Consider the following 22,326-nt stretch of genomic DNA (forward strand, 5'->3'; position numbering starts at 1 on the left):
AACTCCTGAACATGTGTCAAGATTTCTAGCTAGATCTCATGAAATCAGTCCAAGTCTCGTGAGGGTATCAGTCCAAAACTTGTGAGATCACATCAAATCTCACCAGAAGTCCATCTGAATCTCGTGACATCTCATCCAACCAAATCTTGTGGGAAGTCTGTCCAAAGCTCGTGAGATCTCATTCAGGTCTCACAGGATTCCTACCGAAATATCTGACATTTTGTTCAAATCTCGTGAGAACTCAGTAAAAATCTCATAAGATCTCCTTCAAATCTTGCCAGATCTCAATCCACATCTCTTGAGTTCTCTCACACTTCCCTCAAGAGTTCTAGCTAATTCTCATTAGATCAGGTCAAGTCTAGTGAGAACACAGTCTAAATCTCATGAGATCTGATCCAATTGTCATCATAACTCATGCACGTATCACGAGATACTTAGCTAAAACTCTGTGATCAGTCCAATGTTGTGAGAAAGCTCAAAACTCATGTGAACTCAGTCTAAATCTCCTGAGAGCTCACACACCTCTCACGAGATTTCTACAAATATCTCGTGAGATCTTAGAGCAAATCTCATGAGAACTCAGCCCAAATCTCATGAGGTCTCATCCAAATCTTGTCAGAAGTCCATCCAATGCTCATGAGATCTCACTCAAGTCTCACAAGATTTCTACTGAAATCTTTGATGTTTTGTTCAAAACTCGTGAGAACACATTCCAAATCTTGTGAGATCTCATCCAAATCTTGCCAGATCTCAGCCACAAGCTCATGATTGCCCAAGCATGTCTCACGAGATTTCCAGCTAAATCTCTGTGATCAGTTCAAATGTGGTGAGAACTCAGACCAAAACCTGTGAGAACTCAGTCCAAATCTCCCGAGACCTCACACACCTCTCTCAAGATTTCTACAAAACTATCATGAGATTGTAGACCAAATCTCATGAGAAATCAGTGTAAACCTCATGAGATCTCATCCAACTCACCAGATTTCAGTCCAAATCTCAAGAGATCGCATCCAACTTCTCCCAGGCCTCAGGCCAATCTCTTGAGAGCTCACCGATATCTTGTGAGATTTCTACACAAATCTCGTGAGGTCTTCATCCAAATCTCACAATTCTCAGTCCAAATCTCATGAGAACTCTGTCCAAATCTCGTCAGATCTCATCCAATTCTCGCCAAATTAATTTAAGTCTCATGAGATCTGATGACACCGCTAGAGATTTCTACAAAAATCTCATGAGTTTCTTAGTCTAGATATTGCCAGATCTCAGTCCAATTCTCATGAGAATTCAGTCCAAAATCTGAGACCTCATGCACATTTCTCCAAAAGTCCATCCAAAGCTTGTGAGATTTCCTTCAAATCTCACCAGATCTCAATACGAAACTCTTGAGTTCTCTCACACTTCTCTCAAGAGTTCTAGCTAAATCTGTGAGATCAGGCCAAGTCTCATGGGAACACAGTCCAAATCTTGTGAGATCTGATCCTATTTTTGCCGATTCTCAGTCCCAATCTCATCATAGCTAAGGCATGTCTCATGAGATATCTAGCTAAATCTCTGTGATAAATCCAAATGTTGTGAGAACTCAGCCAAAACTCTTTTTTAAAATTTTTTATTGTTATGTTAATCACCATACATTACATCATTAGTTTTGGATGTAGTGTTCCATGATTCATTGTTTGTGCATAACACCCAGTGCTCCACGCAGAATGTGCCCTCTTTAATACCCATTACCAGGCTAACCCATCCCCCCACCCCCCTCCCCTCTAGAACCCTCAGTTTGTTTTTCAGAGTCCATCGTCTCTCATGGTTGGTCTCCCCCTCTGATTTCCCCCCCTTCATTCTTCCCCTCCTCTATCTTATTCTTCTTTTTTTTCTTAATATATATTGCATTATTTGTTTCAGAGGTACAGATCTGTGATTCAACAGTCTTGCACAATTTACAGCACTCGCCATAGCACATACCCTCCCCAATGTCTATCACCCAGCCACCCCATCCCTCCCAACCCCCCACCACTCCAGCAACCCTCAGTTTGTTTCTTGAGATTAAGAATTCCTCATATCACTGAGGTCATATGAAATATGTCTTTCTCTGATTGACTTATTTCACTCAGCATAACACCCTCCAGTTCCATCCACATCGTTGCAAATGAGAACTCAGCCAAAACTCTTGAGAACTCAGTCCAAATCTTGTGAGACCTCACACACCTCTCACGAGATTTCTACAAAATCTTGTGAGCTCTTACACCAAATCTCGTGAGAACTCAGTGCAAACCTCCATAGTTCTCATCCAAGTCTCTCCAGATCTCAGTCCAAACCTTGTGAAACCTCACACAATTCTCTCAAGATTTCTACCAAAATCTCATGAGATCTTAGACCAATTCTCGTGAGAACTCAGTCCAAACCTCATGCTATCTTATCCAAGTCTCGCCATTCCTCAGTCCAATCTCGTGAGATCTCACCAACATATCATAAGATTTCTATATGTCTCGTGAGTTCTTCATCCAAATCTCAACAAATCTCAATCCAAATCTCATGGGAACTTAGTCCAAATCTTGTAAGCTTGCCTTCAAATTGCAAACTCTCAATTCAAACTCCTGAGATTTCTCACACTTGTCTCAAGAGCTCTAGTTAAATCTCCTGAGATAGTCCCAGTCTCATGAGAACACAATCCAAATCTCGTGAGATCTCATCCTATTCTTGCCAGATCTCAGGTCAAATCTCATGATACCTCATGCATGTCTCAGAAGATTTCTATCTAAATCTCTGTGATCAGTTCAAATGTGTTGAGAACTCAGCCCAAAATCCTGAGAACTCAGTCCAAATCTCCTGAGAGCTCACACACCTCTCACAAGATTTCTACAACTATCTCGTAAGATCTTAGAGCAAATCTCATGAGAACTCAGTCTTAATCTCGTTAGATCTCATCCAAGTCTCACCAGTCCTCAGTCCAATCTTGTGAGATCTCACCAACATCTCATGAGATCTCTATACAGTCTTGTGCAGTCTTCATCCAATCTCAACAAATCTCAGTCCAAATCTCATGAGAATTCAGTCCAAATCTCATCAGATCTCATCCCATTCTTGCCATATTTAATTCAAAGTCTCATGAGATCTCATGCACATCGCACAAGTTTTCGACAAAAATCTCGTGAGTTTCTTAGTCCACATCTCGCCAGATCTCAGTCCAGTTCTCATGAGAACTCAGTCCAACACTCATGAGATCTCACCCAAATCTAAGTCCGTCCAAACCTCAAGAGATCTCACTCAGGTCAAAAGATTTCTACCCAAACTCTGAGATTTTGTCCACATCTTATGAAAACTCAGTCCAAATCTCGTGAGATCTACTTCAAATCTCGCCAGATCTCAATCTAATTCTCATGAGATCTCTCACATATGTGTCAAGACTTCTACTTAAAACTCCTGAGATCAGGCCAATACTCATGATAGTCTCGGTCCAAATCTCATAAGATTGCATTCAAATCTCGCCAGAACTCTGTCCAAATTTCATGAGCTCTCATCTAAATTTCGCAGGAAATCAGACAAAATCTCATGAGATCTCTCAGGTCTCACAAATTTCTACTGAAATCGCTGAGGTTTTGTCCCAATCTGGTGAGAACTTAGTCCAAATATCATGAGATCTTCTTTAAATCTTGCCAGATCTCAATCTAAATCTTGTGAGATCTCTCTCACATGGGTCATACTTCTAGCTAAATCTCGTGAGATCAGTCCAAGTCTCATGAGGGTCTTATTTCAAATCTTGTAAGATCTCATTCAAATCTCTCCAGAACTCCATCCAAATCTGATGAGATCTCATCCAAGTCTCACAGGAATTCAGTCAAAATCTCATGAGATCTCACGCAGGTCTCACAAGATTTCCACCCAGATCTCTGAGGTTTTGTCCAAATCTCATGAGAACTCAGTCCAAATATCATGAGATATCCTTCAAATCTCTCAAGATTCCAATCTAATTCTCTTGAGATCTCTCACACTTCTCTCAAGAGTTATAGGTAAATCTCGTGAGAAAAGTCCAAGTCTCATGAGAACGCGGTCCAAATCTCATGAGATTTATCCTATTCTCTCCAGATATCAGTCCCAATCTCATGATAGCTTAAGCACATCTCACAAGATTTCTAGCTAAATCTCTGTGATCAGTCCAAATGTCAGTCCAAATCTCTTCAGATCTCATCCAATTCTTGCCAGATTTAATTCAATGTCTCGTGAGATCTCATGCACATCCTATGAGATTTCTACAAAAATCTCGTGAGAATCTTAGTCCAGATCTCCCCAGATCTCAGTGAGAACTCAGTCCAAACTTGTTAGATTTTATCCAAATCTCACCAAAGTCCATCCAAATCTCGTGAGATCTCACTCAGGTGTCACAAGATTTCTACCCAAATCTCTGAGATTGTGTCCAAATCTCATGAGAACTCAGTCCAAATCTTGTGAGAGCTCCTTCAAATCTCACCAGACTCCAGTTCAAATTTCTTGAGATTTCACACACTTCTCTCTAGAGTTCTAACAAAATCTCATGAGTCTCCTGAGGGTCTCTGTCCAAATCTCGTGAGATCTCATCCAAATCTCTCCAGAAGTCTGTCAAGAATCTCGTGAGATCTCACTCAGGTCTCACAAGATTTCTATCCAAGTCTCTGAGATTTTGTCCAAGTCTCCTGAGAACTCAGTTCAAATCTCATGAGATCTCCTTCAAATCTCATCAGATCTCAATTTAAATCTCATGAGATCTCTCACACATGTCTCAAGAGTTCTAGCTAAATCTCGTGAGATTAGACCAAGTCTCATGAGGGTCTCAGTCCAAATCTCATGAGATCTATTCAAATCTCGCCAGACTCTGTCCAAATCTCATGAGATCTCCTCCAAATCTTGTGACATCACCTCCAAATCTCAACACATCTCATTCCAACTCTCATGAGATCTTACACACATTGAGCGAGATTATTGAACAATCTCATTAGATCTTAGTCAAAATCTCATACATATCCAGTGAGATTTCTACACAAATCTCATGAGATTTTAGTCCAAATCTCATGAGTTTTCATTCAAACCTCACCAGTCTTTTCCCAAATCTCATGAGATCTCAGTGCAAATCTCATCAACTCTAAATCCAGCTCTCGTGAGATTTCAGTCCAAATCTCAGGAAAACTCAGTCCAAATATCATGAGACCTCTTCCAAATCTTGCCAGATCTCAGTCCAAATCTCCTGAGAACTCACACACATCTAGCGAGATTTCTATCCAAATTTCATGAGATTGCAGTACGATAAGTGGAGAAATCAGTCCAAATCTCATAAGATCTCAGTCTAAATCTTATCAAGACTCAGCCCCAATCTCAAGAGATCTCAACACTTCCAAAGTAATTTATACCCACATCTCATGATATCTCAATCCTAGGTTTGTAAAAACACAGTCCATATCCTATGAGAAATCATGCACATCTATTGAGATTTCTGCCCAAATCTCACCAGACACTGTCCAAATCTCATGAGATCTCCATCCAAATCTCATGAGATCTCATTCAAATTTTGCCAATCTTATCCCAAATCTCGTGAGATCTCAGTCCAAATCTCACCAGCTCTAAATCCAGCTCTCATGAGATCTCAGTCCAACCCTCAGGAAAACTTAGTCCAAATTTCGTGAGGTCTCAGTTCAAATCTTGCCAGGCCTTAGTCCAAATCTCAAGTTCTCACACATTTGTAATGAGATTGCTACCCAAATCTCATATCTCAAGCCAAAATTCATGAAAATGCAGTCCAAATCTTATCAGAATGCACACACATCGCCTGATATTTCTGCCCAAATCTTGTCAGACCACAGTCCAAATCCCATGAGATCTCATTCAAATTTCCCAATCTTTCCCCAAATCTCGTGGGATGTCAGTCCAAATCTCCTCCACTCTAAATCCACCTCTCATTAGATCTCAGCCCAAATTTGGGGGAAATTTAGTCCAAATCTCATGAGACCTCATTCAAACCTCTCCAATCTTTTCCCAAATCTCATGAAATCTCAGTCCAAATATCATGAAGACTCAGTCCAAATCTTGTGAGAGCTCTTCCAAATCTCGCCAGCACTAAGTACAAATATCAATATCTCACACAATTCTAGTGAGGTTTCTATCCAAATCTGATGAGATCTTAGTCCCAATCTCAAGAGAACTCAGTCCAAATCTCATGAGATCTCCCACCAAATCTTGCCAGATCTCAGTCCAAATCTTGTGAGGTCTCACACACATCTGCCAGATTTCTACCCAATCTCATGATATCTTAGTCCAAAGCTCAAGGGAATGCAGTCCAAATCTGGTGTGATCTCAGAACAAATCTTATGAGATCTCACTCAAATCTCACCTATCTTTATGCAAATCTCATGAGATCTCAGTCCAAATGTCGCCAGGTCCAAATTCAAATCTTGAGATGTCAGTCAAAATCTCCTAAAAACTCTGTCCCAATCTTGTGAGGTCTCATACAAATCTCCTGAGAACTCATTCCAAAAGGTGTGAGCTCTCAGTCCAAATCTCGCCAGGTTTCAGTCCAAATCTCTTGAGATCTCTTACAAATCTCAACAGATCTTCATACATATATCGTGAGATCTCATGCACATCTTGCGAGATTTCTACCCAAACCTCATGTGGTCTTAGTCCAAATCTCAGGGATGTCAGTCCAAATCTCGAGAGTTCTCATCCAAATGTCACTAGATTTCTACCCAAATCTCCTGAGATCTTAGTCAAAATCTCGAGAGAATTCAGTCCAAATCTCATGAACTCCCTTTCAAATCTTGCCAGATCTCATTACAAATCTTGTGAGATCTCAGTACAATCTCATGAGATCTCATCCAAGTCTCAGCTGCTCTCAGACCAAATCTCATGAGAACTCAGTTCAAATCTCATGAGATGTCTTATAATCTTGCCAGATCTATGTCCAAACCCCATAGGTCTCAGGCACATCTCACGAAATTACCACCCAAATCTCAAGAGATCATAGTCCAAATCTCATGAGATCTCAGTCCAAATCTCATGAGATCTCTTCCAAATCTTGTCAGCACTCAGTCCAAATCTCGTGAGATCTCACAAACTTCTAATGAGATTTCTACGAACTCTCATGATATCTCAGTCCAAAGTTCATGAAAACATAATCCAAATCTCGTGAGAAGTCATGCACATCTCCTGAGATTTCTACCCAAATCTCACCAGATCACAGTCCAAATCTCATGAGATCTCAGTCCAAACCTCAGGAGATCTCTTCCAAATCTTGAAAGATCTCAGTATATATATCATGATATTTCATGCACATCTCATGAGATTTCTACCCAAATCTCATGAGATCTTAGTCCAAATCTCAAGAGAATTAAGTCCAAATCTTGTGAGCTCCCTTCCAAATCTCACCAGATATCAGTACAAATCTCATGAGATCTCCTTCAAGTCTCACCAGCTCTCATTCCAAATCTAATGAGAACTCAGTTCCAATCTCATGAGATGTCCTACAATCTTGCCAGATCTATGTACAAACACCGTGAAGTCTCACACACATTTAACGAAATTCCTACAAGAATCTCAAGAGATCTTAGTCCAAAACTCAGAGATCTCAGTCCAGATCTCTTGAGTCTCATCCATATCTCACCAGAATTCTACCAAATCTCCTGAGATCTCAGTCCAAATCTTGAGAGAACTCAGTCAAAATCTCATGAAAACTCAGTCCAAATCTGCTGGGATCTCACACACTCCTGGTGAGATTTCTTCCCACATCTCGTGAGATCTTAGTTCTAATCTCAGGAGAACTCAGTTAAACTCTCGTGAGATCTCTTCCAAATCTCCCCTGATCTCAATCCAAAACTCATGTATCTCATGAGATTTCTGACCAAATCTCATGATATCATTGTCCAAATCTCATGAGATCTCAGAGCAAATCTGTGAGAGCTCTTCCAAATCTCCCCTGATCTCAGGCCAAATGTCATGAGAACTCAGTCCAAATCTCGCCAGCCCTCAGACCATATTTCACCAGATCTCAGTCCAAACCTCATGAGATCTCAGACCAAGTCTCGTGAAAACTCTGTCAAAATCTCATGAGAACTCTTCCAAATCTCACCAGGACTCAGTACAAATATCATGAGATCTCACACACTTCTAGCAAGATTTCTGTCCAAAGCTCATGAGTCTCCATCCAAATCTCATGAGATCTCCATCCAAATCTCATGAGACCTCCTCCAAATCTTGACAGATCTCACTCAAATCTCATGTGTTTGGAGTCCAAACTCTGAGATCCCACCCATGTCTCAGGAGTTCTCAGTCCAATCCTCAGGAGATCTCATTCAAATCTCACCAGATCTCATTCTAAGTCTAGTGAGTTCTCAGTCCAAATCATGGGAGAACTCACTCCAAATCTCTTGAGAGCTCTCTCCAAATCTCGCCAGATCTCAATCCAAATATTGTGAAGTCTCACACACATCTACAAGATTTCTACCCAAATCTCATGATATCTTAAGCAGTCCAAATCTCATGAGATCTCACACACATCTCCTGAGATATCTGCCCCAAACTCACCAAATCACAGTCCAAATCTCATGAGGTCTCATTCAAATCTCGCCAATCTTTGTCCAAATCTTTTGAGAGCTCAGTCCAAATTCTGCCAGCTCTAAATCAAAATCTTGTAAGACCTCAGTTGAAAATGCCAAAAAATCCAGTCCAAATCTTGTGAGATCTCTTCCAAATCTTGCCAGATCTCAGTCCAAATCTCCTGAGCTCAAACACACATCTAGTGGGATCAACCCAAATCTCATGAGCTCTCACTCCAAATCTCGTGAGAACTCATTCCAAATCTTGTGAGCTCTCATTCAAATTTTGGCCAGGTTTCAGTCCAAAACTCATGAGACCTTAGTCCAAGTCTCGTGATATCTCTTCCTAATCTCAACAGATCTTAGTACGTATATTGTGAGATCTCATGCACATCTTGTGAGATTTCTACCCAAATCTCCTGAGGTCTTAGTCCAAATCTCATGCGATCTCAGTCCAGATGTCATGAAAACTCAGTGAGCTCTCATGAGAACTCATTCCAAATCTTGTAAGTTCTCATTCAAATCTCACCAGGTCTCAGTCCAAATCCCGTGAGAGCTCTCTTCAAATCTTGCCAGATCTCAGTCCAAATCCCATGAGGTCTCACACACATCTGCCAGATTTCTACCCAAATCTCATGATATCTTAGTCCAAACCTTGAGAGAATGCAGTCCAGATCTGCTGTGATCTCAGACCAAATCTCATGAAATATTCAAATATCACCTGTCTTTGTCCAAAGCTCATGAGAGTTCAGTCCAAATGTCCCCAGCTCCAAATCCAAATCTCATGAGATGACAGTCAAAATCTCCTAAAAACTCAGTCCAAATCTTGTGAGATCTCATACAAATCTCCTGACAACTCATTCCAAAACATGTGAGCTTTCATTCAAATCTTGCCAGGTTTCAATCCAAATCTCATGAGATCTCTTCCAAATCTCAACAGATCTTGGTACATATATCGTGAGATCTCATGCATATTGTGAGATTTCTACCCAAATCTCGTGAGGTCTTAGTCCAAATCTCGGAGATGTCAGTCCAAATCTCATGAGTTCTCATCCAAATCTCACCAGATTTCTACCTAAATCTACTCAGATCTCAGTCCAAAAATCAAGAGAATTCAGTCCAAACCTCGTAGGCTCCCTTCCAAGTCTTGCCAGATCTCAGTACAAATTTCATGAGATCTCATCCTAGTCTCAGCAGTTTCAGTCTAAATCTCATGAGAACTCAGTTCAATCTCATGAGATGTCTTAAAATCTGGCCAGATCTATGTCCAAACCCCATAAGGTCTCAGGTCATCTCATGAAATTACCACCCAAATCTCAAGAGATCATAGTCCAAATCTCATGGGATCTTAGTCCAAATATTGAGAGAACTCAGTTCAAATCTTGTGAGATCTCTTTCAAATCTCCCCTGATCTCAATCCAAATCTCTTGAGATCTCACCTGCATTCATAAGATTTCTGACCAAATCGCATGATATCATAGTCCAAATCTCATGAGATCTCAGAGCAAATATGTGAGAGCTCTTCCAAATCTCACCAGATCTCAGACCAAATCTCATGAAAACTTAGTTCAAATCTCATGAGAACTCTTAAAATCTCACCAGCACTCAGTACAAATATCGTGAGATCTCACACACTTCTAGCAAGATTTCTATCCAAATCTCATGAGTCTCCATCCAAATCCCATGAGAACTCAGTCCAAATCTTGTGACATCTCCTCCAAGTCTTGACAGATCTCTCCCAAATTTCGTGTGTTCAGAGTCCAAACTCTGAGATCCCACCCATGTCTCAGGCGTTCTCAGTCCAACTCTTGGGAGATCTCATTCAAATCTCACCAGATCTCAGTCAGTCTAGTGACTTCTGAGTCTGAATCATGGGAGAGTTCACTCCAAATCTTGTGAGATCTCTCTCCAAATCTCGCCAGATCAGGCCAAATATCATGAAGTCTCACACACATCTGTCAGATTTCTCCCAAATCTCATGATATCTTAGTCCAAACCTTGTGAGAATGCAGTCCAAATCTCATGATATCTCACACACATCTCCTGAGATATCTGCCCCAAACTCACCAAATCACAGACCAAATCTCTTGAGGTCTCATTCAAATCTCACCAATCTTTGTCCAAAACTCGTGAGAGCTCAGTCCAGATCCTGCCAGCTCTAAATCAAATTGAAAATGCCAAAAAACTCAGTCCAAATCTTGTGAGATCTCTTCCAAATCTTGCCAGATCTCAGTCCAAATCTCCTGAGCTCAGACACATATCTAGCGGGAGCTACCCAAATCTCATGAGAACTCATTCTAAATCTCATGAACTCTCATTCAAATTTCACCAGTTCTCAGTCCAAAACTCATGAGAACTTAGTTGAAATCTCATGAGAGCTCTTCCTAATCTCAACAGATCTTAGTACATATATCAGGAGATCTCATGCACATCTCATGAGATTTCTATCCAAATCTCGTGAGGTCTTAGTCCAATTCTCAGAGATCTCAGTCTAATTATTGTGAGTTCCCATCCAAGACAGATTTTGACCCAAATCTCCTGAGATCTCAGTCCAAAACTCAAGGGAATTCAGTCCACACCTCGTGAGCTCCCTTCCAAACCTCACCAGATCTCAGTACAAATCTCGTGAGATCTCAGTACAAATCTCATGAGATCTCATCCAAGTCTCATCAGCTCTCAGTCCCAATCTTGTGAGAACTCAGTTCAAATCTCATGAGTTGTCTTATACTCTCACCAGATTTATGTCCAAACCCCATGAGGTGTCACGCACATCTCACGAAATTACTACCCAAATCTCAAGAGATCATAGTCCAAATCTCGTGAGATCTCAGTCCAAAACTCAAGAGAACTCAGTCCATATCTCATGAGATCTCGTCTAAGTGCCCCCAGATATCAATCCAAATTTCATGATATCACATGCACATCATGCATAATTTCTACCCACACCTCGTGAGACCTGTCCAAATCATGTAAGAACTCAGTCCACATCTCGTGAGATCTCTTCTAATTTTCGCCAGATCTCAGTGCAAATCTTGTGAGATCTCACGTGCATCTCATGAGATTTCTGACCAAATCTCATGATATCATAATCAAAGCTTGTGAGATCTCTTCCAAATCTCACCAGCCTTCAGTCCAAATCTCGTGAAAACTCAGTCCAAATCTCATGAGATCTCTTCCAAATCTCCTCAGCACTCTGTCAAAATCTCATGAAATCTCACATACTTCTAGCAAGATTTCTACCCAAATCTCATGAGTTCTTATATCAAATCTCATGAGACCTTAGTCCAAATCTTGTGAGATCTCCTCCAAATCTCGCCAGATCTCAGTCCAATCTCGTGAGTTTTTACATACTTTGAGCAAGATTTCTGACTGAATTTCATGTGATCTTAGTCAAAATCTCACACACATCAGCTAGATTTTCATAATCTCCAGAGATTTTAGTCCACATCTCATGAGATCTCATTCAAATGTCGCCAATTTTCCTCAAATCTCTGAGATCTCAGTCCAAATCTTGCCAGCTCTAGAGCCAACCTTCAAGAGACCTCAGTTCAAATCTGGGGAAAACTCAGTCAAAATCTCTTGAGAACTCTTCTAAATCTGGCCAGGACTCAGTACAAATCTTTTGAGGTCTCACACACATCTGCCAGACTTCTATCCAAATATCTTGATATCTTGGTACACATCTAGCGAGATTTTTAATCAAATCTCATGAGATCTTAGTCCAAATCTCGTGAGATCTCTCTCCAAATCTGGCCAGATCTCAGTCCAAATATCTTGAGGTCTCACACATATCTGCCAGATTTCTACCCAAATATCATGATATCTTGGTACAAACCTCTCGAGAACACAGTCCAAATCTCATGAGATCTCACACACATCTCCTGAGATATCTGCCCCAAACTCACCAAGTCACAGTCCAAACCTCATGAGATATTCCAAATCTCGTGAGCTCTCATTCAAATCTCACCAGGTCTCAGTCCAATCTCATGAGATCTCAGTCCAAATCTTGTGAGATCTCTTCCAAATCTCGACAGATCTTACTACATATATCGTGAGATCTCATGTACATCTCACCAGATTTCAACCCAAATCTCCTGAGATCTCAGTCCAAATATCAAGAGAATTCAGTCCAAACCTTGTGAGCTCCCTTCCAAATCTCGCCAGATCTCAGTACAAATTTCATGAGAACTCATCCAAGTGTCGCCAGCTCTCAGTCCAAAATTGTGAGAACTCAGTTCAAATCTCATGAGATGTCTTACAATCTCGCCAGATCTATGTCCAAACCCCGTGAGGTCTCAGGTACATCTCATGAAATTACCACCAAATTCTCAAGAGATCATAGTCCAAATCTCATGAGATCTCAGTCCAAATCTTGAGAGAACTCAGTCCTTATCTCATGATCTCATCTGTGTCTCCCAGATCTCAGTCAAAATTTCATGGTGTCACATGCACATCTTGCGTGATTTCTCCCCACACCTTGTGAAACCTGTCCAAATCACATGAGAACTCAGTCCAAATCTTTTGAGATCTCTTCCAATTCTCACCAGATTTCAGTACAAACCTCGTGAGATCTCACGTGCATCTCATGAGATTTCTGACAAAATCTCAAGATATTGTAGTCAAATTGCATGAGATCTTAGAGCAAATCTGTGAGAGCTCTCCCAAATCTTTCCAGATCTCAGTGCAAATCTCGTGAGAACTCAGTCCAAATCTTGAGATAACTCAGTCCAAACCTCATGAGCTCCCTTCCAAACCTCACCAGATCTCAGTACAAATCTCGTGAGATCTCAGTACAAATCTCATGAGATCTCATCCAAGTCTCACCAGCTATCAGTCCAAATCTCATGAGAACTCAGTTCAAATATCCTGAGATGTCTTACAATCTCTCCAGATCTATATCAAACCCCATGAGGTGTCACGCACATCTCACGAAATTACTACCCAAATCTCAAGAGATCATAGTCCAAATCTCATGAGATCTCCGTCCAAATCTTCCATGAGCTTAGTCCTTATCTCATGAGATCTCATCTAAATCTCACCAAGACTCAGTACAAAGCTCATGATATCACAGGCACATCTCCTGGGATTTCTACCCAAACCTTGGGAACTCAGTCCAAATCTCATGGATCTCTCTCCAAATCTCACCAGATTTCAGTCCAAATCTCATGAGGTTTTACACACATCTGACAGATTTCTAGCCAATCTCATGATATCTTAGTCCAAACCTTGTGAGATTACAGTCCAAATCTTGTGAGATCTTATGCACATCTCCTGAGATATTTGCCCAAATCCCACCAAGTCACAGTCCAAATCTTGTGAGATGTCAGTCCAAATCTCATGAAATCTCATTCAAATCTCACCAATCTTTGTCCAAATCTCATGAGATCTCAGTCCAAATGTCGCCAGCTCTAAATCCAAATCTTGTAAGACCTCAGTTGAAATCTCCAAAAAAAGTCCAAATCTTTTGAGATGTCGTCCAAATCTTGCCAGTTCTCAGTCCAAATCTCCTGAGCTCAAACACACATCTAGCATGATCTGCTCAAATCTCATGAGCTTTCACTCCAAATCTTGTGAGAACTCATTCCAAATCTCATGAGCTCTTATTCAAATTTCTCCAGGTCTCAGTCCAAATCTCATGAGATCTCAGTTCAAATCTTGTGAGATTTCTTCCAAACTCAACAGATCTTAGTGCATATATCGTGAGATCTCATGCATATCTCATGAGATTTCTACCTCAATCTCATGAGGTCTTACTCCAAATCTCAGAGATCTCCATCCAAACTCACCAACTAGAAATCCAACTCTCAGGAGATCTCAGTCCAAATTTCGGGAACACTCGGTCCAAATCTCATGAGAACTCAGTCCAAATCTCATGACATTGCCTCTAAATCTCAACAGATCTCTTCCAAATTTCTTGTGATTGGAGTCCAAACTCTGAGATCCCACCCATGTCTCAAGAGTTCTCAGTCCAAATCTCTGGAGGTCTCATTCAAATCTCACCAGATCTCAGTCCAAATCTAGTGAGTTCTCAGTCCAAATCATGGGAGAATTCAGTCCACATCTTGGGAGAACTCAGTCCAAATCTTGTGAGATCTTTTCCAAATCTCACCAGATCTCAGTCCAATCTTGTGAGATCATACACACATTGAGCAAGATTTCTGATCAAACCTTGTGAGATCTTAGTCAAAATCTCACACACATCCAATGAGATTTCTACACAAATCTCATGCGATCTTAGACCAAATCTGGTGAGAGCTCATTCAAATTTCACCCATCTTTCCCCCAAACCAAGAGATTCCAGTGCAAATTTCTCCAGCTCTAAATCCAACACTCATGAGATCTTAGTCCAAATCTCGGGGAAATCTCAGTCCAAATATCATGAGACCTCTTCCAAATCTCACAAATCTTTTCCCAAATCTCATATGATCTCACTCCAAATCTCGTCAGCTTTAAATCCAACTCTCATGAGATCTCATTCCAAATCTCATAAAAACTCAGTCCAAATCTCGTGAGATCTCTTCCCAATATTGCCAATCTGTTCCCAAATCTCATGAGATCTCAGTCCAAATGTCAACAGCTCTTAATCCAAATCTTGTGAGATATCAGACCAAATCTCAGGAAAACTCTGTCCAAATATCGTGAGAGCTCTTCCAAATCTAACCAGATATCAGTCCAAATCTTGTGAGATCTCACACACATCTATCGAGATTTCTACCCAAATCTCATGAGATTGTTGTCCAATAAGGGGAGAACTCAGTCCAAATATCATACGATCTCAGTCAAAATCTCATGAAATCTCAGTCAAAATCTCATGAGATAATACACACTTCTAGTGAGATTTCTACCCAAATCTCATGAGGTGTTAGTCCTAATCTCAGGAGAACTCAGTTCAAATCTTGTGAGATCTCTTCCAAATCTCCCCTGATATCAATCCAAATCTCTTGAGATCTTTCACACCTCCTCGTGAGATTTCTGACCAAGTCTCATGATATCATAGTCCAAATCTACTTGATCTCAGAACAAATCTGTGAGAGCTCTTCCAAATCTCACCAGATCTCAGTGCAAATCTTATGAGAACTCAGTCCAAATCTCGTGAGAGCTCAGTCCAAACCTGATGAAAACTCAGTCCAAATCTCGTGAGACTCTTCCAAATCTCGCCAGCACTCAGTACAAATATCATGGGATCTCACACACTTCTAACAAGATTTCTACCCAAATCTAGTTACATCGTAATCCAATAAGGGTAAAACTCTGTCCAAATCTCATAGATCTCAGTCCAAATCTCACCAGCCCTCAATCCAAATCTCATGAGATCTCAGTCTAAATCTCATGAACACTCCGTCCAATCCTCATGAGATCTCTTCCAAATCCTGTCAGCACTCAGTCCAAATCTTGTGAGATCTCATACACTTCTAATGAGATTTCTACCCAAATTTCATGATATCTCAGTCCTAAGTTCATGAAAACACAGTCCAAATCTCATAAGAAATCACACACATCTCCTGAGATTTCTGCCCGAATCTCACCAGATCACAGTCCAAATCTTGTGAGATCTCAGTCCAAATGTCCTCGACTCTAAATCCAAATCTCATGTATCCTCAGTTGAAATCACCTAGAAACTCAGTCCAAATCTTGTGAGATTGCTTCCAAATCTCACCAGATCTCAGTCCAAATCTCCTGAGCTCAAACACACATCTAGCGAGATCTACCCAAATCTCATGAGATCTCACTCCAAATCTCATGAGATCTCATCCAAATCTCATAGAACTCATTCCAAATCTTATGAGCTCTCCTTCAAATCTTGCCATGTCTCAGTCCACATCTCGTGAGAAGTCTTATAATCGCACCAGATTTATGTCCAAACCCCATGTGGTCTCACGCACTTCTCACGAAATATCTACTCAAATCTCAAAAGATCGTAGTCTAAATCTCGTGAGATCTCAGTCCAAATCTTGGGAGAACTCAGTCCTTATCTCGTGAGATCTCATCTAAATCTCGCCAGATCTCTGTCCAAATCTTGTGATATCACATACCCATCTCACATGATTTCTACCCAAACCTCATGAGACTTGTCCAAATCATGTGAGAACTCAGTCCAAATTTAATGAGATCTCTTTCAATTCTTGCCAGATCTCGTACAAATCTTGTGAGATCTCATGCACGTCTTGCAAGATTTCTACTCAAATCTCCTGAAGTCTCTGTCCAAATCTCAAGTGAACTCAGTCCAAACCTTGAGAGTGCCCTTCCAAATCTCGCCCAATCTCAGTACATATCTCATTTGATCTCAGTAGAAATCTCATGAGATCTCATCCAACTCTCCACCAGCTCTCAATCCAAATCTTGTGAGAACTCAGTTCAAATCTCATGAGATGTCTTACAATCTCCCCAGATTTAAGTCCAAACCCCATGAGGGCTCACGCATATCTCACGAAATTTCTACCTAAGTCTCAATTGATGGTAGTACAAATCTCGTGAGATGTCAGTCCAAATCTCAAGAGAATTCAGTCCTTATCTCATGAGACCGCATCTAAATCTTGCCAGATCTCAGTCCAAATCTCATGATATCACACACACATCTCACACGATTTCTACCCCAAATGCATGAGATCTTAGTCCAAATCTTGTGAGATCTCACAGACATCTCACGAGATTTCTAGCCAAATCTCATGAGATCTCATCCAAATCTCACCAGATCTCAGTCCGCATCTCATGAGTCAGTCCAAATCTCATGAGAACTCAGTCCAAATCTCATGACATCTCCTCCAAATCTCGACAGATCTCATACAAATCTCGTGTGATCTGCATCCTAACTCTGAGATTGAGGCATGTCTCAGGAGATCTCAGTCCAAATCTCGGGAGATCTCATTCAAGCCTCACCAGATCTCACTCCTTATCTAGTGAGTTCTCAGTCCAAATCATGGGAGAACTTGTCCAAATCTTGGGAGAACTCAGTCCAAATCTCAGGAGATCTTTTCCAAATCTCGCCAGATCTCAGTCCAATCTTGTGAGATCTTATACACATTGAACAAGATTTCTGACCAAACTGAGATCTTAGTCATCTTCTCACACACATCCAGCGAGATTTCTGCACAAATCTCATGAGATCTTAGTCCAAATTTCATGAGATCTCATTCAAATCTTGCCAAACTTTCCCAAAATCTCACGAGATCTCAGTCCAAATCTCACCATCTCTAAATCCAAATCTCGTGAGATCTCAGTCCAAATAATGGGAAAACTCAGTCCAAATATCATGAGATCTCATTCAAATCTCGCCAATCTCTGTCCAAATCTTGACATATTTAAATCCAAGTCTCCCCAGCTCTAAATCCAAATTTCGCGAGACTTCAGTCCAAATGTCCTGAAACCTCTGTCCAAATCTCATGAGATCTCTTCCAAATCTTGACAGATCTTATCCAAATCTCATGTGATCTGAGTCCAAACTCTGAGATCCTACACATTTCTCTGGAGATCTGAGTCCAAATCTTCTGAGGTCTCTTCCAATTCTCGCAAACTCTCAGTCCAAATCTTGTGAAATCTCACGCACATCTCATGAGATTTCTCACCAAAAATCATGATATCATAGTCCAAATCTCATAAGAACTCAGTTCAAATCTGTTGAGAGCTCTTTCAAATCTCACCTGCAGTCCATATCTTGAGAAACCTCTCTCCAAATCTCAACATAACTCAGTCCAAATCTCATGACATCTCACACACATCTGCCAGATTTTTACCCAAATCTCATGAGATCTTAGTCGAAATCTCATGAGATCTCAGTCTAAATCTCGTATTATCTCATTTAAATTTTGCCAATCTCTGTCCAAATCTCAAGAGATCTCATCCAAATCTCCTGTGATCTCAGTCCAAACTCTGAGACCCCACCCAAGTCTCTAGAGATCTCATCCAAATCTCGAGACCTCATCCCAAACTCAAAATATTAGGCATCTACCTGATGGCACTGTGGAGATCTTCCCTGAGGCCTGAGTTGAGGGTTAGCTCTAGGGTGAATCTCAGGGTTAGGGCTTGTTTTCTGCCATATAGTTAACTCTGAGGAACAAGTCTCTGTAGAATGCACCTTTAAAATAATATATTGTTTCATGGAGAGGGATGAGTATGTGGAAGCACAGGGAAAGTTCCACAACTTAACTCTAAGAATCAACACTCTAGAGAATCCATTTTTCAAGTAACATCATTCCTGAATATAGAAGCATTTTCAAATACTGTGTACAAGCATAAAGGAAGTGCGTTATGCTTAAGTCTGAGAATCAAGTGTGTGTAGAATGATTCTTTCAACTTACATCTTGTTTCATGAAATAGAAGCATTTTGAAATATATGTGTGGAAGCATAAGGAAAGTGCCATATACTTAACTCTAAGAAACAACATTGTATAAAAGTGGTCTTTCAACTAACATCTTATTTCCTGGTGATAAAATCATTTTCAAAAGTGTGTGTGCTGAGAAACTCGTCTGTGAAAAATACTTGTTTCAACTAACATCTTGTTTTCTGAACATAGAAGCTTTTCAAATATATGTGTGGAAGCATAAATCATGTGCATTATATTTAACTGTAAGAAACAACACTGTAGACAAAGTGTCTTTCAAATAACATCTTTGTTCTTGAAGATAGAAGCATTTTCAAAAGTGTATTTTAAAAAATAAAGAAAGTACCATATACCTAACTCTGAGAAACAAGTCTGCGGAGACTGCAACTTTCAACTAACATCTTGTGTCATGAAGATTCGTTTTCATATATAAGTGAAAATATACATACTTCTCTCTAAGAGAAAACAATGTAGAGAAACCGTCTTTCAACTAACCCATTCTTTCCTATAGATAGAAACATTAGCTTAAGGAAAGTACCATATACTTAACTCTAAGTAACAAGTCTGTGGAGAATGCAACTTTCAACTCACATGTTGATTAATGAAATGGAAGCATTTTCAAAGCTATGTTTGGAAACATAAGAAGCATGCCATATACTTAATTGTAGGAAACAAGTTTGTGGAGAATGCAACTTTCAACTAACATCTCATTTAATGAAGATAGAAAGGTTTTGACATGTATGTGTCTAAGCATAAGGAAAGTGCCAACTATATAAGTCTAAGAAACAACACCATAGAGAAACAATCTTTCAACTAACATCTTCTTTCCTGATGACAGAAGCATTTTTAAAAGGATCTTTGAAAGCATAAGAAAATTTACGTGTACCTAAATCTGAGAAATAAGTCCGTGGAGAATGCATCTTTTGACTAACATCTTGTTTCATGAAGATAGAGGCATTTTCAAATGTATGTGTGGAAGCATTAAGGAAGTGCCATATACATAATTCTGAGAAACACCACTGTGGAGAAACCATCGTTCAATTAACATCTTTTCAGAAGACAGAAGCATTATCAAAAGTGTTTGTAAAATCATAAGGAAAGTGCCATATACTGAACTCTGAGAAACAAGTCTGTGGAGAATGCAACTTTCATCTAACATCTTGTTTCCTGAAGATAGAAGCGTTTTCAAATTTTTGTGTGGAAGCATAAGTAATGTGCATTATACTTAAGTGTAAAAAAAAAAAAACACTCTAGAGAAATAGTCTTTCACCTAACATCTTCTTTCCTGAAGATAGAATTCTCAAAAGTGGGAGCAAAAGCATAAAGAAAGTGACATATACTTTACTCTGAGGAACAACACTGTAGAGAAACTGTCTTTCATCTAACATCTTCATTCCTGAAGACTGAAGCATTTTCAAAAGAGTGGTGTCAAAGAAAAAGGAGTAGGTACCTAAACATCTTCCAGAATCTCACCCTAATCCTAGATATGTCTCTGGCTTTTCCTGGACCAGAATGCTATATCAGAATAAAATGGGATTTGGGACAGAAGCCTGGAACAAGAAGAATCTGCTAAGATACACAATAAACTGTGCAACCTGAAACCACTTGGGTGATGTTGGAGAACAGGATTCTAGGGAAACCTGTCCCTCAGCCCCACATGTCTAGTCCTTAAAAGCAAACTGTTATGCTGAACTTCTCCCTAAGGCTTGCCCTCCACTCAGCCTTCAGGACAGAATTCGTCACTGCCATTAAATTGGCCCCTACCATCTCCTGGAGTGTAACCCTAACCCTAGCACAGGCTGTGGTTTGGACTGGGCCCCAACCATATGTCTGAGGGTACAATGGATCTGGGACATCTGACCAATGCCAGAGTAATCAAGAAGGAACACAGAAGGAAACCAAGCCACTTGCAACCCTTGCAGCGTTGCTGGAGAGGATTCTAGTGAAAAAATGTAAAGTCAGCAACAATATAAGCATTTCCCTGAGACTAAACTGCAAACCAGAGCTTGACCCTGAAGCTAGCCTTCAGCACAACCTTCAGGGTAGGTTTGCAAACTGTCATCAAATTGACTCCTAATATCTCTAGTAACCAAATCCTAAGCCTAGCATGGATGTAGCCCTGACCATGCCAGAACCCTAGTTCTGAGTGCACAAGTGATTTTGGGGACCAGCTCAATCCCAGAAGAGTCAGGTAGGAACACAGAAGGAATTCATGCCACTTGTACCACCGGGAAGGCTTGGGGGAGCATGATTCCATCCAAAAACCTAAAACTCAACACTATTAGCATCCCCTCTGAGGCCAAGCCTGAGGGCAGAGCATCACCCTAATGCTATCTCTCAACAAAGCCCTCAGGACGGGTCACCACAGTGCCATCAGGTAGGTGCCCAATATTTTCTGTAATCTCATCCTAAATCAGGCATGGCTTGACCGTTCCTGGCCCAGAATGCTATATAAGAATAAGACGGGATTTGGGATGGAAGGGTGGAAAAGGAAGAATCAGATAAGAATAGAGAATGAAGCCATGCAGAGGGACAGGAGCAAGATGGCAGAGGAGTAGGACACCTGGATTTCATCTGGTCCCAGGAATTCAGCTGGATAGGGATCAAACCATTCTGAACACCTACAGACTCAACAGAAGATCGAAGAAAAGAATAGCAACAACTCTCTGAACAGAAAAGCAACCACTTTCTGGAAGGTAGGACGTGCAGAGAAGTGAATCCGAGGCAATATTCAGGAGGATAGACAGCGGGGGAGGGGGCCTCCATCAGCTGCTTCTGGCAAGTGATAGAGCCACGGAGCACAAAATTGGAACTTTTAAGTCAGCTCCACTGAAGGACATCACTCCAGTGGCTAAGTGGGGGGAGGAACCCGCGGTGAGACAGTGTGGTCTCAGAACCCTCAGGGTCACAGAAAGACTGGGGGTACCTGAATGCAGCAGAGCTCCCAGGTATTGGAGCAGGGAAGACGGCTGCAGAGACGAAGGCGAGGAGTGGGCTCTCAGCTCGGGGTGGACATAAACCATGATCCGCGGCACAGTCGGGCCACTGCTCCTCCAGCAGGGACCCAACAAGCAGCAGAACTGGGGAGACTCCCCTTCCTCCCCAGGGAAGAGTGGCACAGAAGCACACCGCAGGGATCTGTTGGGTTTGGAGACTCCACACAGGGGTCGGGTGCCAGAGATAGAAACGCTGGGTCACAGGCTGCATGAGTATGGAGTGCAGCTGGAGACTGGGAAGAGGGGAGTGATTGATTGCTTTCCTCTGGGGACTCACTGAGGAGTGGGGTCCCCGACTTCATGGCTCCTCCAGGGCAGAGACTGGGAGGCTGCCATTTTCACTCTGTCCTCCAGAGCTGTACGGGAAGCTTGTAGGGAACAAAAGCTCCCGAGAGCAAACCCGAGCAGATTACTTAGCCCAGACCAGCAAAGGCGGGGCAATTCCACCTCTGGCAAAGA

This window comes from Callorhinus ursinus, unplaced genomic scaffold, assembly GCF_003265705.2.
Source record: "Callorhinus ursinus isolate GAN/ISIS: 27379988/994484 unplaced genomic scaffold, GSC_fseal_2.0 scaffold138, whole genome shotgun sequence".
In the NCBI taxonomy this organism is placed as follows: domain Eukaryota; kingdom Metazoa; phylum Chordata; class Mammalia; order Carnivora; family Otariidae; genus Callorhinus; species Callorhinus ursinus.